This window comes from Zingiber officinale, chromosome 4B (genome assembly GCF_018446385.1).
Source record: "Zingiber officinale cultivar Zhangliang chromosome 4B, Zo_v1.1, whole genome shotgun sequence".
Taxonomy (NCBI): Eukaryota; Viridiplantae; Streptophyta; class Magnoliopsida; order Zingiberales; family Zingiberaceae; genus Zingiber; species Zingiber officinale.
Window position 1 is genome coordinate 123,102,523 of NC_055993.1, and position 15,502 is coordinate 123,118,024.

The following is a 15,502-nucleotide window of genomic DNA, read 5'->3' on the forward strand; positions in this document are numbered from 1 at the left end:
TATTACGTACAAAAACATTAATCAACATAATACTTAATAATTTAAGTAATTTTGATATTAGTAGTCATATAATTTCACTAAAAATTTAACTAAAAGAATAAAAGTTTTAATCATCAATCGTAAATAGTTGAAATAAACACAAAACACTAACCATTCGCATCCTCAATCTCAATGGCTCAAGAACAAGAACAAACTTCATGTAAACAATTTTGGAGTGTTTTCAATCATCTTACAAAAGGCTAATGCTTCTTTCTCCATTTACAAAGGAAAGAGAGATCTAGTGCAGTGATAGCAGTTTCGATCAGCATGGTTTGTTCTTCACTTCATATGGCTTCCAAGGAAGAAGTGGCCTCCTGCGATGGAACAGTACTACTCCGACAATCAGGTAGGCATGTTCATCGAGCTCATGGATAACTGATAGAGAACAGATTGGGTCAAGAGAGATCGGCGAGGATGCAAATGGTTCTGCCTGGCATGTCTGCAAGTCCATGATGCTCAGTTGAGTCGAAACTAGTCAAAGCGACTTGATCTGATGCTATCTCATAAGCCTTTGCGAGTAAGGAATCGATGTACTTATGAAACGCGTCCATTCGGATCTGCATATGCTTCTGAACCTAATCAAAGGACGAAGAAGGGTGTTAGTAAAATCTGCTAAGCAATTTGAGCTTACACAATGTGTACTAGCTGAAAATATTGCACGTAAAAAGATGATATTAAAGTCTCATTAGAGTCGGTAAATAGCTACTAACTTGGTACCTCCACAGAGACAAGATCGAAATAGTAAATGTCGAGGTTACACAAAATGGACGGAAACAAAGATGATTACTCAGTACCTCCACTTGTTCAAACAGTCTTCTTTGTACTTCCATTTGTGCTTGTAATGCCTCCTTTATTTCCCGACCTCTGAAAGCAGAAGAACTAACCGTGTCTAAGTTTAACAACCGTGCATCATACTATATTTAGACCTACTAACTTATGCAAAATAGGACTTACTCGTTGACATCAGGCATAGGCACTCTTGGGGATAAAGCATTGTTGCTTAGATTCTCCGAATGGAAGGAAGCTGAAACACAAGGTACAAAGAATTGTCGCCACAAGGTACATGAATAACCAGTGATAATGACAGAATAACAATGAATTAATAACGTTAGGAAAAAGTAGTCAAGTGTGATGTTGTTATTACATTTTCCCCATTTTATCATGTACAATATTGGTGTAACACAGCTCCAAAGAGAGTATAAGAATCTCATTTACGAGTTTGGAAGTGTGTTTAGGTAAAACACAGCCAGTTGCATTCGTAGGATATGGAAAGAACTTAAACTTAAAGATCCAAATGATCTAAAATAGCTTGAAACAGTTTCTGAACATAGTGAAGGTTCATTCCTAGCTACAATAAGGTTTTCGTCGAAACCTTTGGAGATTGTCATATCTAGAATGAGTTGAGTATAGATACGAGCCAATTGACCTACCGTCTTTTGACTGATCAGTCATCTCTCTGCCTGATTGCTTTCCTAATCTGTATTTCTGGAAACAATAACAGGTAAAAGAAGTATTATACTGAGAAAATCATGTTAATAGTTTATTCTATCAACAAAGGAAGAATTCATCCGACGATATAATTTAACATGCTGATACCTGGAGATGACTTTTCAGGTGAAACAGCGTAAGTCCTTTAATGCCCATTGTCCGCATGATAGCCTTTGGTGTTGCCTCTGAAATATTCAACATGGTCATCATTTACTCGTTAAAACCAGTGATTTACATCGAATGATATCATTGTGATGTGAACGCCGAGGTGGACGCCTTTGTGAACATCGCTATAGCGGGAAGCAAATTAATTACTACCTAATTAGCTATTAGTAGAAAATAAATAATGACCTAATTTAACTACTGCTATAGTAGAAAACAAATAATGACCTAATTAGCTTTTCTATTTTTGATTCCTTGTTTTCCTTTATGGTTGGTCTTTCCTAATTTTGTCATGTTTGCTCCTTATATAAGAGTGTCATTATTAATAAAGGGAGGAGAAAAAATTGAGCAATTAGGACTCTGTTTAGGACGAGTCTTCCGCCTTGAGTGATTTGGACTCTGTCTAGGACGAATCTTTTTTCTCCTCCCTTCCCCCCATACGTGTTGCATGACCAAGTATGGATCCGGATCTCGACCTGTGACTCGATCCTATACTCAGGACCATATCACATTGTTGCTATGATCTTGGTATCATAAATACTCATGGAAATGCCAATCACAAAAGCTTAAAAACCATATATAAAGGCTGACTGCATACATTTAGATCTTCAAATCGACACAAGGACACTACTAATTATCCCTTTCGATAAAAAAAAGCATTAAAAGTAAAGAAAGATTGATTGCCATTTGGTGTAAAATAATGACACCATGAAATCGTGTCATTTAAAATACTGAACTGCTCCACTGAAAGAACAGGAGACATAACTTCATATAAGAGAAACAACATTGTGTGGAAACAAGCATATCTGTGTTGAGGCATGGATTCACTAATTTATTAGTCACCAAACCAGACTCGATCATCATTAAATAGTATTATAATATAATCGTAGTCTCGCATGACATATTATATCATAGGTATTCTGTTCGAGCCATCTGTGTATGTGCACATGTAAAAATATGTATAGGGGTGAAAGATTGTCATTAGGTATAACATAGTGACACCATGAAACAGTTCTATATTAAAATTACTGAAGGGTTGCCACCGAAAGAACAAGAGACAACTTTATATAAGTGAAACAACATTGTGATTTGTGCGGAAACAAGCATATCTATGTTTTTGAGGCATGGATCCAATAATTTATTAGTCACCAAACCAAAATCAACGTCATTAAGTAGTGTTACAATATGTACTCATAGTCTCACATGGTATTCTGTTCAAGACATTTGTATACATGCATGTGTGTAAATACGTATAGGGGTGAATTCTTAGTTTTGACTTGGTATCAAAGCAACCTACCCCTCCCCTTTTCAATCCACTTAAAGGGAGGCTTCTCCCCATAGATATGCATGTTCGTGTTCCTCTTGGTTGTGTGATTACATATGTACTCAGTCCTCTTTAAGGGAAGCAATGTGTTCGACATAATGGTGCAGCCTTCTATTGCACTCCTCTATAGATGAACATGTTCCTGCAGCCGGTTGTCCTTGCAAATGGCCTTTGTTGCACATCGACAAGAATTAGGTGAAGAACTGCATCCTTTTTTCCTTTGAAGAATGAGTTCACCTCAAGAAAAGTCTTGCATCACTTCCATTGCAGCTTTAGCATCAAACACACTACTGCTGCTTAGCAAATGCCTCCGATATCATTTGTTAGGGTTGCAGATCACTCTAGTGCTGCTTCAAATTCATAGAATGCCACCTCAAATCACCCTTTGGAGATTCCTCCAATTCTCCAAAGAACCAAAGCACACACTTCACTGAAATCGAAAGTGTAAATGGTGTTCTAACTAGAGAGGATTCAAAGAGATGCGATTCCAGGCAATCAGGAGACACAATGAACACCCAATAGGATCACAAAGTAAATCTGGAGTCAATCGGCAAGGAAACTCAAATCTGGATGCGTTTTGAAGGGGAAAATCAATCAGAAAACGACCTAGAAAGCAAGCAGTTCACGATTCGGTATTTGTTTGTCATCTATGGAGAAAAGGAGTAGGGAGAGCATCAATGAAGGGCAAAGGATACTTACTTTCAGGTCCCCCAAGATGAGCGACGGCGTCGACGAAGCGATCGTGGAGCTCGGATGTCCATCGGAGGCGCGGCTTGGGCTCCGCCGTCAGCGCCAGGCTCGGGCCCTGCGTCTCCTCCGGCAAAATCGAAGCTTCCGGTCGGCGGATCAACCCCGAAAACATCCTCCTTTCGCGTGGAAAAGCGATCCTCGAAAGGCGAAAGGGCAGGGAAGGGAAAGCGCGTAGCTTTTTGTCTCCTAGCTCAAGCCATTGCACTAACAAAGGCACAAAACCAAGATTTGTCGCCTCCTTAGTCCTTAATCATGCCATTACCGAAACAAAGCTTCCTTTCCTCGATATCTTCATCGTTGTTTTCACCGATTTGAAGTCTGCGTCGGAGATGTGTGATCAAAGACGAAAGCTTTGAGGCGAACAAGGATAAGAAAGGAATGAACAGTATGGAAATCGCCATGAGAGCACCAACCATTGAATTGACAAGTCAATGATATTAATGGAGATATTAAAACAAAGAGAGTTGAAATGGTATATACACTGATGATAAAAATGGATAAACTCATAGTTATATGTGTATTTACATAATTGCTTGTGGATATTTAATTAAGTAGTTTATATCTACTTTATCTTCGATTTTTTTTCATTATTGTTCTTTATTTTATTATCTTTTATCATTATGGATTTTGACTACCCCTCCTCCTTCCACCGCTCATGCAAATATCTCTTGTTTTTTAACTCCGTTATTTAAAATTTTTTTACTTTCCATTTAATTACAATTTTCAGGATATCTATATTGATATTAGCTCTTCAAATACTATGTCACTTGGTATATTAATATCTCTTATATTTAATACACCTATTCATTTTAATATTAACATTAATTATTTATAAACTCTATTATCCATCTATATTTTTTATATATAAAATTTATTTTTTTTATTTTAAAATTTTTTAATATAAAATCCGTTCTTTAACCCCGTTCAAAGAATTGAACACTATTAATATATGAATGTTATAACACTCCTACACAATATATCATTTAGATGTTATAACATCCCTATAGTAACACCAACGTAGATGCTCTTAAAATGTGATCAGGATATGTTAGAAAACATCCAAGCAGAAGTTGATGAGAGGGATAGAAAGGAAAGAGTAGATAGTTGAGTTCACCCTTTGATAATTATCAAATTATAATGCGCCTTTTGATCAATTCTTAAACTTGTTTGTGTCTAGAGATGTTAAAAATGAATTCGATCTGACGACTCAACTCAAGTCAATCGTAAAAAAATCAAACTCGGGTTGGAGGTTTTTCAATTTAGGTTGGGTTCAGATGGGATTTGGGTTGAAGGATTTTCGAGATGAAAAATTTTTGGATCAGGTTTAGGTGGATCAGATTGACTCGAATTTAGATTTTAGTAATTTTTTAGGATTAAATTAAATTTTATTTTAAAAAATAAGATACATGTATACATGTCAATATGAATGTTAGTATGATAATAATAAAGTATTAAGATAAAAATATAGAATTATAGAGAAAATAGTAAAAAAAATATTTTTAATCAAGTTATTCAGACCGAATTTGGATTTGTTGGATTTGAATTTGAGTTTAAAGATTTTAGATTGTATTTAGATTCAAATTAAGATTTTTATAAAAAAAATTCAGCTTAATCTGAATACGATTCGATTTATTTGAATTGATACCTCTGCTTATGCCCTCTGGACAATTGTCAAAAAAAAATATTATATAGGTATCACTATCTTATAAAAATAATTTTTCTTAAGTTGGTCAAATTTAATTAAAATCTTTATTAATTTGATAACAATGATTTTAAAATTGTTATAGTTAGCAATGTTAAATGATTTTAAAACAAGTAAAACAGTTATAATTTAGAGTAAGAATAGAGTCTGGATGAAGTATTTGCTAGCGCTTTTTAATTTATTTATTTTTTGATCGATAAAAAAATTTCAGGGGATCATATGGATCATTTTTAAAATTAATTAATTTAAAAAGTTAAATATTTGAATTTTAATAATAATAATAATAAATATTTTTTTAATTTTTTAATAAAAATATCATCTTTGGTTTTATAAAAATGGTGCTAAAGTGTGCCTATCCCACAGGTGTAGCTAACGAAATCAATCCTTGTTGTTTAAAGGTCCTGGAGCGAAACTATAAATCATATTTTAATTTTATCTTCCAAGCACGGTTTCTTCAAAATATATATATATATATTCATCATAAAATATATACATCTTTAAAAAATAGATGTAACTCATTAAAGTATTTTTATGATGCATTTTAAAAATAAAATTATCAATAATATTATATTCAATATTTTTTAAAATATTTTTTTCAATGTATAAAATTATTAATCCATTTAATTTATCTTAAATTATTGTGATCCATAAATAAGATTTTATATTGATACTAAAGTATTATACATTGACGGATTTACAAAAATATATATATATACCATATTCTCAAAAAAAAAATATTATAGACACCGTGTTCTCTAACAAAGTATTTATCTATATTTTTTATCCATATGGACAAAATATATATATATATATTTGACACGAGTTTAAAATCACCGTGTTCTTAACAAAAAAATAAAATGAGATACATAAATGTTTTCTTATATGAAGATCAAACTCCATTGCCTCATGGGATAATCAAACTATGTCTATAAACGAAAAGAAAATATAAGAGAAGAAAAATTCAAGATGCTCCTATTGAAATTAAGGGGGAGTTTGATTTAGGAGAATGGGAATGAGAATCATTCATTGTCATTGTTAATGTTTGGATTATAGGAATAGGAATACAAATAAGGGAATAAATCCTTAAAATTGGATAATAACTCATTCCCATGTACCTATCTGGCAATTATCTTATTTTTATCAATCAAAATATTCCCTATTCCAAAAATACCTTTGACCTAAAACTAAAATTTTCTCCTTTAATATCAAAATATATTTATTTATTTTTTCTTTCATATCACTTCTCTCTCCTTTTCTCTCTTATCATATTTTCTCTCTCATCATTTTATCACACACTTTCTCTCTCCTTAATCTCTCCTATTGCACTCTCTTTCCTTTTTTTCTCATTACACTTTCTCTCTCATCATACTTTCTCTCTCCTTAATCTTTTCCATCGCACTCTCTTCCTTCTTTTTTCTCTCATCATACTTTTTCTCTCCTCAATCTCTCCCATCACACTCTTTTTTCTTTTTTTTTTCTCATCACACTTTCTCTCTCCTCAATCTCTGTTGTCACACTCCCTTCTTTTTTTTTCCTTAATACACTTTCTCTCTTATCATACTTTCTCTCTTCTCAATCTTTTCCATCGCACTCTCTTCCTTTTTTTTTTCTCATCATACTTTCTCGCTCCTCAATCTCTCTCATCACACTCTTTTTTCTCTTTTCTTCTCATCGCACTTTCACTCTCATCACCCTTTCTCTCTCCTTAATCTCTGTTGTCACACTCCACCTTTTTTCCTCAACACACTTTCTCTCTCATCATACTTTCTCCCCATCACACTCATTGTTCTCTTTTTTTTTATCACACTTTCTCTCTCACCATACTTTCTCTCTCCTCAATCTCTTTCACCACACACTCTCTCCTCATTTTTTCTCATTACATTTTCTCTCTCTTCATCCTCTCCCATCATACTTTCTCTCACATCATATTTTCTCTCTCATCTTCTCTCATCATGCTCTCTCCTATCACACTCTCTTTTCTCATTTTCTCTCATCACACTTTCTCTCTCTTCATTCTCTCTCATCACACTTTCTCTCTCTTCATTCTCTCTCATCATATTTTTCTCTCACATTATCTTTCTCTCACATCTAATTTTTTCTCTTATTTTCCTTTAAGGGTAAAAAAGGAAATTTTGATTTATTCCGATAGAAAATATGCAACTAACCAAATATTACTTTTAAGAGTGATATCCATGCTCATACCCATTCCCATTCCACAATACAATGATTCTCATTCCGATTCCTATTCCTATGAAAGAACCAAAAGCCCCCTAAAATTGAGTCATCTCATCTCTTATAGACTTAATATTTTAAAGTTCACTTGACAATAAACAATCTAACAAAATGATAGCAGATGCAACCTGTATTTGTATTTGTCTCAAGGAAGAATAAACTGAACAATCTTTACTCTTGAGATTTGCAACATACCTGAACATGCTTAAAGAGATTTGCAACATACCTGAACATGCTTGTGATAATTAGCATCCTAATAAATATAACATTCACGGGCAACCAGACTTTAACAGTTTAATAATATGTAACACTCAAGGCTACGTTTGAGGATGGGTAATCAATATAATTTTGAAAATTATGTTACAATATTAATTATTTTATTTGATATCGTTTTAAAACTGTAATGTAATATAACTACGAGTATAAAAATAATAAAATTTTATAATCTGGATTACAAGTCTAATAGCATGTAATCCAATTATACTCCAAGCTAAATGTTTAATAAAAATTTAGATGCCAAATATACCTTAGTCCATTTCTTACACCAATCGGCCGTCGACGTCGCCACCACTATTGGCCACCACCGTCGGTCGTTGGTCACCACCCGTCGTCGGTCATCATCGGCAATTGCCCATCGTCTGCCGTTGGTGGCCACCGTCACCACCAGCAGGCCGACGCCACCATCGGGCGGCTGACGTCACCATCGGTCGGTCGACGCAGGTCGTCGTGGCCGGCTGGTCGGCGTCGCCGCCGTCGAGCTCCGACGGCCGCCATCGGACTCCATTGCCGCCCTCCGAGCACAAAGCCGCCACCTCACGAGCATAGGCCGCGCCTCCGAACATAGGTCACCGCCGAGCGCAAGCCGCCGCTTTCGAGCGCAGGCCGCTGCCTTCGGGCGCCAACAACCGTCGATCGTCGATCACCGTTGCCGGTCATCGCTAATCGTCGACTAGTACTATTGGAAGCTGACAGGGGTTGCAAGATATTTTTGTCATTTTATAATAATATGAAATATATTCCTTATAAAACATAATATATATCAAACAAAAGAATATAATCACCCTGATAATCAAAGATTATATGCATAATATAATTTTTTTTTACAAAATGTAGTAATGTAATATTAATTATATTACATTACAAATTTTAAAATATTACAAGCTTGATTATATTTCTCTTAACCAAACTCAGCTTTCATGTGATATTAATAGAGCAATTGATAAATTTAATGATAAAAAATATGGATAAATGACAAAATGACAAAAACAAAATATGATAAATAAGAAAACGAAAAGGATGAGCGTTTACCAGCAAGAGAGCTTCATCATGGTGTTTTCCTTATTGACTTTCCCCACTTTGCCTTTCCTCACCGTGATGAAGCTCTCTTGCTGGTAAACGCTCATCAACTTTTTGATCTACAAGTTTTATTTCAAAGAAAAACTTATCGATCAAAATTCAACTATCCTTTAAAAGTTTTCTATTTGAAATTTATGTTTACCGGCAATGGAGTTTCGTCACGGTGAGGGAGGGAGGCATGGGGAAATGAAAACCATCGCTTTGTCGCAGACCACATGGCAAGTGGGGAGGCTCGGGGGAGGGTGCGACGAGGGTCGACGTCGCATTGTCACAGGGAGCTTCATTGCAGGGAGTTTATGTTGAAATCAATAGGGAGAGGAAAGAAATAATATAAAGTTTTTTTGATGATCTTATTATTAAAGCCAATAGATTTATTTATACAAATTGCCCAAAATAATAATGGAAAGATTAAATAAGTCATACAATCATAATAATTATAAACATAGTAATATAATAGACTTGGAAATATGATTTTCCCTATTTGATTCATGTCGATCTTGATCGTGTGCCAAATATAATAAATCCTAATTGATTGAAATTAATTAGAGTTTATCTCCATTATTGTCATTACCCCCGACAAACTCAACGGGAGTGTCTGAACGTTGAGTTTGAGTGCTAACTTGGTGAAACGTTGTCTAGATAATGACTTAATAATTATATCAGCAATTTAATCTTCCGTAGAGATATAAGAAACCGAAAGTTGTCGAGTCGCCACACACTCACAAACAAAATGAAAATCAATCTCTACATGCTTGGTATGAGCATGAAAAACAGGATTTGCCGCAAGATAAGTTGCTCCAATATTATCACACCATATTTTAGGCATAGCAGTTGGGAAAAAGTATAATTCTGAAAGAAGAGATTGTAGCCAAATAATTTCTGATGTTGCGTTAGCGATAACTTTATATTCAGCTTCAGTACTCGAGCGAGAGACTGTAGGTTGCTTCTTTGAAAGCCAGGAAACAAGATTTCGTCCAAGAAATATAGCATATCCACTAGTAGAACATCTATCTTCTGGAGATCCATCTCAATCTGCATCACTATAGGCAATCAACTTTCATGAAGACTGACGATATAAAAGAAGACCATGTAGAATAGTGCCTTTGAGATATCGAAGAATTCTCTTAACACATTCCCAATGATGTTCAGTAGAAGCATGCATAAATTGGCAGGCACAATTCACAGCGAAAGCAATATCAGGTCGTGTAATTGTGCATATTGTAGAGCACCAACAATACTACGGTAGATCTGGGGGCCAGACATCAAAGAGGAGGATGAAGGTGCAGTGAAACGATCCTCAATGATTGGTGTGGAGATAGGACATACACCATCCATTTTAGCTCGTTGTAGGAGCCCAGTAATGTATTTGCTCTGAGAGAGAAGACATCTCTTAAAATGTGAGAGAAACTCTATGCCAAGGAAAAAACGAGCATTGCCAAGATCCCGAATAGGAAACTCTTGACGGAGAAGATGTAGTAAAGTAGTAATGTCATTTTGATCACTACCAATTATTAATATATCATCCACATAAATCAGAACAAATATTAAAAATTCCTCATTACATTTGTAGAATAGGAAAGAGTCTATTTTTGAGCCAAAAAATCCCTGAGTATGAAGCCAGGTAGATAGACGTTGAAACCATGCACGAGGTGCTTGTCGAAGACCATATATAGACTTCTGAAGTTGACACACATGTGTTGAAAGTTGCGGGTGGATGAATCCAGGAGGTTGCTCTATATAAACAATTTCTTCAAGGTGTCCATGAAGGAAAGCATTGGAAACATCTAATTGGCGTATTGGTCAATTGGAGCTTACAACTATAGATAGTAAAAATCTGATAGTTGTAATTTTGACGACTAGACTAAAAGTATCATTAAAGCCAATACATGGCTGTTGATTAAAGCCTTTAGCAACAAGACGAGCTTTGTAACGTTCAATAGAACCATCTGCAAGATACTTAATTCGGTAAACCCATTTAAAGCTCACAATATTTATAGATGGGGTACGAGGGACTAAGCTCCAGGTTGCATTACGAAGAAGAGTATCAAATTCTATAGTCATCACAGCACGCCAATTTGGATCTTTAACTGTCTGTGTAAAACTAGAAGGTTCAACAAAATTTGAAGAAACAATAAGAGCACGTGGAAGATGATAACGAGTGGAAACAGGTTGACATCGTGCATAAATATCACTTAGAGGAAGCATCCGCCGAGAAATATCATCATCAGAGCTACTCGGAGATGAGTGGTCAGACAAATGAGAATTAGAACTAGAGAGTGGATCACCACTAGCCACCGAGTCTATAGGAACTTGTGGAGATGGAGCAGGACCCAAGATACCATCCCCCCTTGTACTTTCAATTTATCCTAATGAATCAATATGTGGGGCTTTTAGTATATTGCTTGGTGATATTAGATAGTTGTCTTGATTATTTGAAGGAGAATCTGAGGTAGCAACAACAAACGAAAATAGAGATTCATCAAAACTAACATGTCGAGAAATATATATCCGATCGGTCGAAATATGGAGGCAATGGTACCCGTGATGCAAATTACTATAACTAAGGAAAACACATTGTAAAGAGCGAGGGTTTAACTTGTGCTTAGAGTAAGGTCGTAGCTAAGGATAACAAGCGCAACCAAAGATACGAAAGAATGAGTAATCTGGAAGACAATTATAAAGTCTTTCCAATAGACACTTATTTTTAAGTATTAAAGTGGGTAAACGATTGATAAGGTAGACTGCGGTTTAGACGACATCATCCCAAAATTTAAGTGGAACTGAGGCATAATTAAGAAGAGATAAGGCAGTTTCAACCACATGATGATGTTTTCTCTCGGTGTATCCATTTTGTTTGGGAGAGTGGGGACAAAAGACTTGATGGATAATGTCAGAGAAAGTAAGATGACGATGAAGCGCTTGATACTCTCCACCCCAATCAGAATGAAGGGAGAGGATTTTACGATTAAAATAGTGCTCAACTTATTTTTGAAAGCGACAAAAAATATCAAAGAGATCAGACTTTCTTTTCATAGGAAAAATCCAAGTAAACTTGCTGAAATTATCAATAAAAATAACATAATAAAGAAAATCTTGATTAGATAGAATAGGAGCAAGACCCCACACATCAGAGTGAATAATTTCTAAAGGAAAACTAGATGTGCGAAAAGAAGACACAAAAGGTAATTTATGAGATTTTACTTTCATGCAAGCTTCGCATAAATGAGAAGAGAAAACTAAAGAAATTGGTAAATCATACTGGTTAATGATATTCTGAACAACACGTAGAGACGAATGACCAAGACGTGCATGCCAAGAGAATTTATCAGTGCATTCTCTAACAAATGCATTAGTATAGGTGGGCTGAAGATGATAAAGACCGTCTTTAATATTTCCTCGAAGTAGAATATTTCCTGTTGTGGGATTCTTCACAAGACAATGATGAGGATGAAATTCAAAGAACACATTATTATCAAGAGCAAACTGACGGACGGAAAGTAAATTTTTAGTAATAGAAGGAACATGAATAGTGTTGCGTATGCGAAAAGTACGACCACATGATTAAAAAGATATATTTCCAATGTGAGTAATTTGTAAACCTGAGTCATTACCTATTTGTACTATGGGTTCATCATAAGGCAAAGTTTGTGTGAGAATATTATATTCCGATGTAACATGATGAGTTGCTCCAGAATCCGGATGCCATCCTGGGTTCTCAAGAGTCGATCAAACAATATTAGGAGAGATAGAATGTGAGAATGCTCCAGTATGAGATGACTGGTTGCAGAATGCCAAGAAGGTGGTGGTCGATTTGAAGATGCATGCTCTCTTTGTGAAATAGTTGTTTGTCCCAATACTGCAGAACCACCAACAAAATTTGAGTAAAATCTTTTAGGACATTGAATACCAATATGTCCAACTCTGAGACAAATTTGACATCTTCTCTGACTATAAGACCCATCAAATTTTCTAGAGAAATGAATACCAGTATGACCAACGATGTGACAAATTTGACATCGATCTAACCTTTGCTTTTGGCCACCTTGATGATGTTGAGTATTAGACATCGAAAATAAATAATTCGTCACTTGATAGTAATAAATCTTGTTGGAAGAATTTTCAGTGGCTGGAAATAATATTTTGCACTGGAACCTTGCTATTCAACGGAAGTAACAAATCAGAAACTTGTGGATGGTGACAACCACTTGTTGTGGGCGGCAGAGTAACTTTTCGACGACGATAAAAAAGCAGAGGATTTTCTACGTTGATTTAGGCAGCTATCGATGGTAAATAGAAGCACTTGCTACGATGGAGAAGAACAACAATAGAAAATAATGTCAAAAGAAAATACAAAAAAAAAAAAAAATAAGACTCGAAAAAAGACATTTTTTTTCTTTTCTCTGTTTTTCTTTTACTTTTTTCCTCTCTGTTTTTTTTATTACTTTTTTTCCCTCTCTATTTTTTTTCTCTCTCTTTTTTTTTCGCTTTTTTTTCCTCTCTATTTTTTTGTTTTTTTTTTCTCGCTGTTTTTTTTGCTTTTTTTTCTGCACGTTTTTTTTTCCTTTTTTTTTGCTGACAGAAACGGAAGAGAAAAAAAAACAGACAAGGAAAAAAAAATACACAAAAAAATAGAATGAACAAATAATAATTTTACCTCGCTATGATTAATATTATCGAAGTTGCTACCGTCGATAAAAAAAAATTGTTGATGAAAGGAGAAGAAAAGTTGTTATTGCCGAAGTTGTCGCACTGTCGACAATGATATCAAACTTCGATGTAGAAATTACTGTAGCTGCTGTAACAAAAATTTGGAAGAGAAAAATTAAGAGGAAGAGAAGATGACTCTGATACCACGTTGAAATCAATAGGGAGAGGAAAGAAATAATATAAAGCTTTTTTTGATGATCTTATTATTAAAGCCAATATGTTTATTTATATAAATTATCCAAAATAATAATGGAAATATTAAATAAGACATACAGTCATAATATAATTATAAATATAGTAATATAATAGACTTAAAAAAATGATTTTCCCTATTTGATTCATGTCGATCTTGATTGTGTGTCAAATATAATAAATCCTAATTGATTGAAATCAATTAGAGTTTTTTTTCCATTATTGTCATTAGTTTCGTCGTGCCGAGGGCTGGCAGGGAGAGAGAGGGGTAGAGGGATCGTCTTGTTGAGGGAGGGCGCCTTAGAGAGGGCTCGTCGAGTCATCACGTGAGGGAGGGATGGCGCGGTGAGGGAGGGCTTCGGCCAGGAGAATCGCGAGGGTGAGAGAGCCAGAGAGGGTTAGGGCTTCGACGAGGAGAATCACAAATGATGGGATGAGAAAAAGTTGATTTTAGAATATATATATATTGATTCGGTAATGATATGGGGTTCCACCAAAGGTGGGTCAATGTAGGGAAGACCGACTTACGTGGAAGATAAAGGTAAGTGGGATATCCTAGTCTACCGAGTTGACCATGAAATGCTGAATGGACCAATTACGGTCGAACAGGATGGTTACGACCGAGCGAATGGTGATAGCTACGTGGACAAGTATGCCAAGCTCTGCCCCTGGTCGGGTAAAATGACCCTCCGATAACGAAGAGAAATAAGCAGCAGCTGGTCTCGTTGACCGAGCTTTGCGTATGATCTGAGCGGGATAACTACGGACAGTCAGGAAGTAAGGAGAATGACAAGTCGACATGTCTTGAGGACACCACCGAGCGAAGGCGGCCCAACCGAGCGGATCTTGATCGGTTGGTTGTGCATGACCCCACCAAGTATCTTGTCATATCCTTTTGGAAGTTTGTCCCGCTGATAGCAGGGCATGTCTAGCAGGCATTCGTATATTAGAAGCTTCCAAGCTATCACATCAGATGATTATATGACTGCTTAAGGTATGGTGTAAAGGATACTTTTTGACCTGTCTCTTTCTAGGACACCTAGGAAGATGTGCTTATGCCTTGAAAAACATGCATGAGCACCAAATTGACACTATAAAAGGGGGTTTTTAGCTATAGGGAAAGGTACGTGTAACTTCGTCTTCTACATCTACTTGCTACAGTTCCCATTTCTTGAGATCATCGGATATTAATTTGAGCGTCGGAGGGTCAACGTCGGAAATTCCCCTCCAACTCGACATTGATATTTATTTTCTTATAGAGCTACATGTAATCTTCGCCGCCGCATCAACTGCATAGTTACATCCTAACTTATCATCTTAGCTCGTTTCGAATAAGATCATATATATTAGTATTTTTTGAGCCCTGACTAGAAGTCCTTATAATTTTAATCTAGAGCCGGCTCTAATAACTGAGTTGATACTCAGACAGAATTTGCCATTAAAGAAAGTATGATTCAATTTTGACGGGAAAAAAACTGCTTCGGGTCCTTCCTAGGAGATTGCTCAACTAAAATTGAATAAACCCGTGATTTACCATTTGAAATTGCCCT

General features: G+C 35.5%; 1 pseudogene; it reads right to left on the reverse strand.

Moving 5' to 3' along the window:
- Positions 1–172: 172 nt before the first annotated feature.
- On the reverse strand, positions 173–4,127 carry LOC121976375 (annotated as a pseudogene).
- Between the last annotated feature and the right edge of the window lie 11,375 nt (positions 4,128–15,502).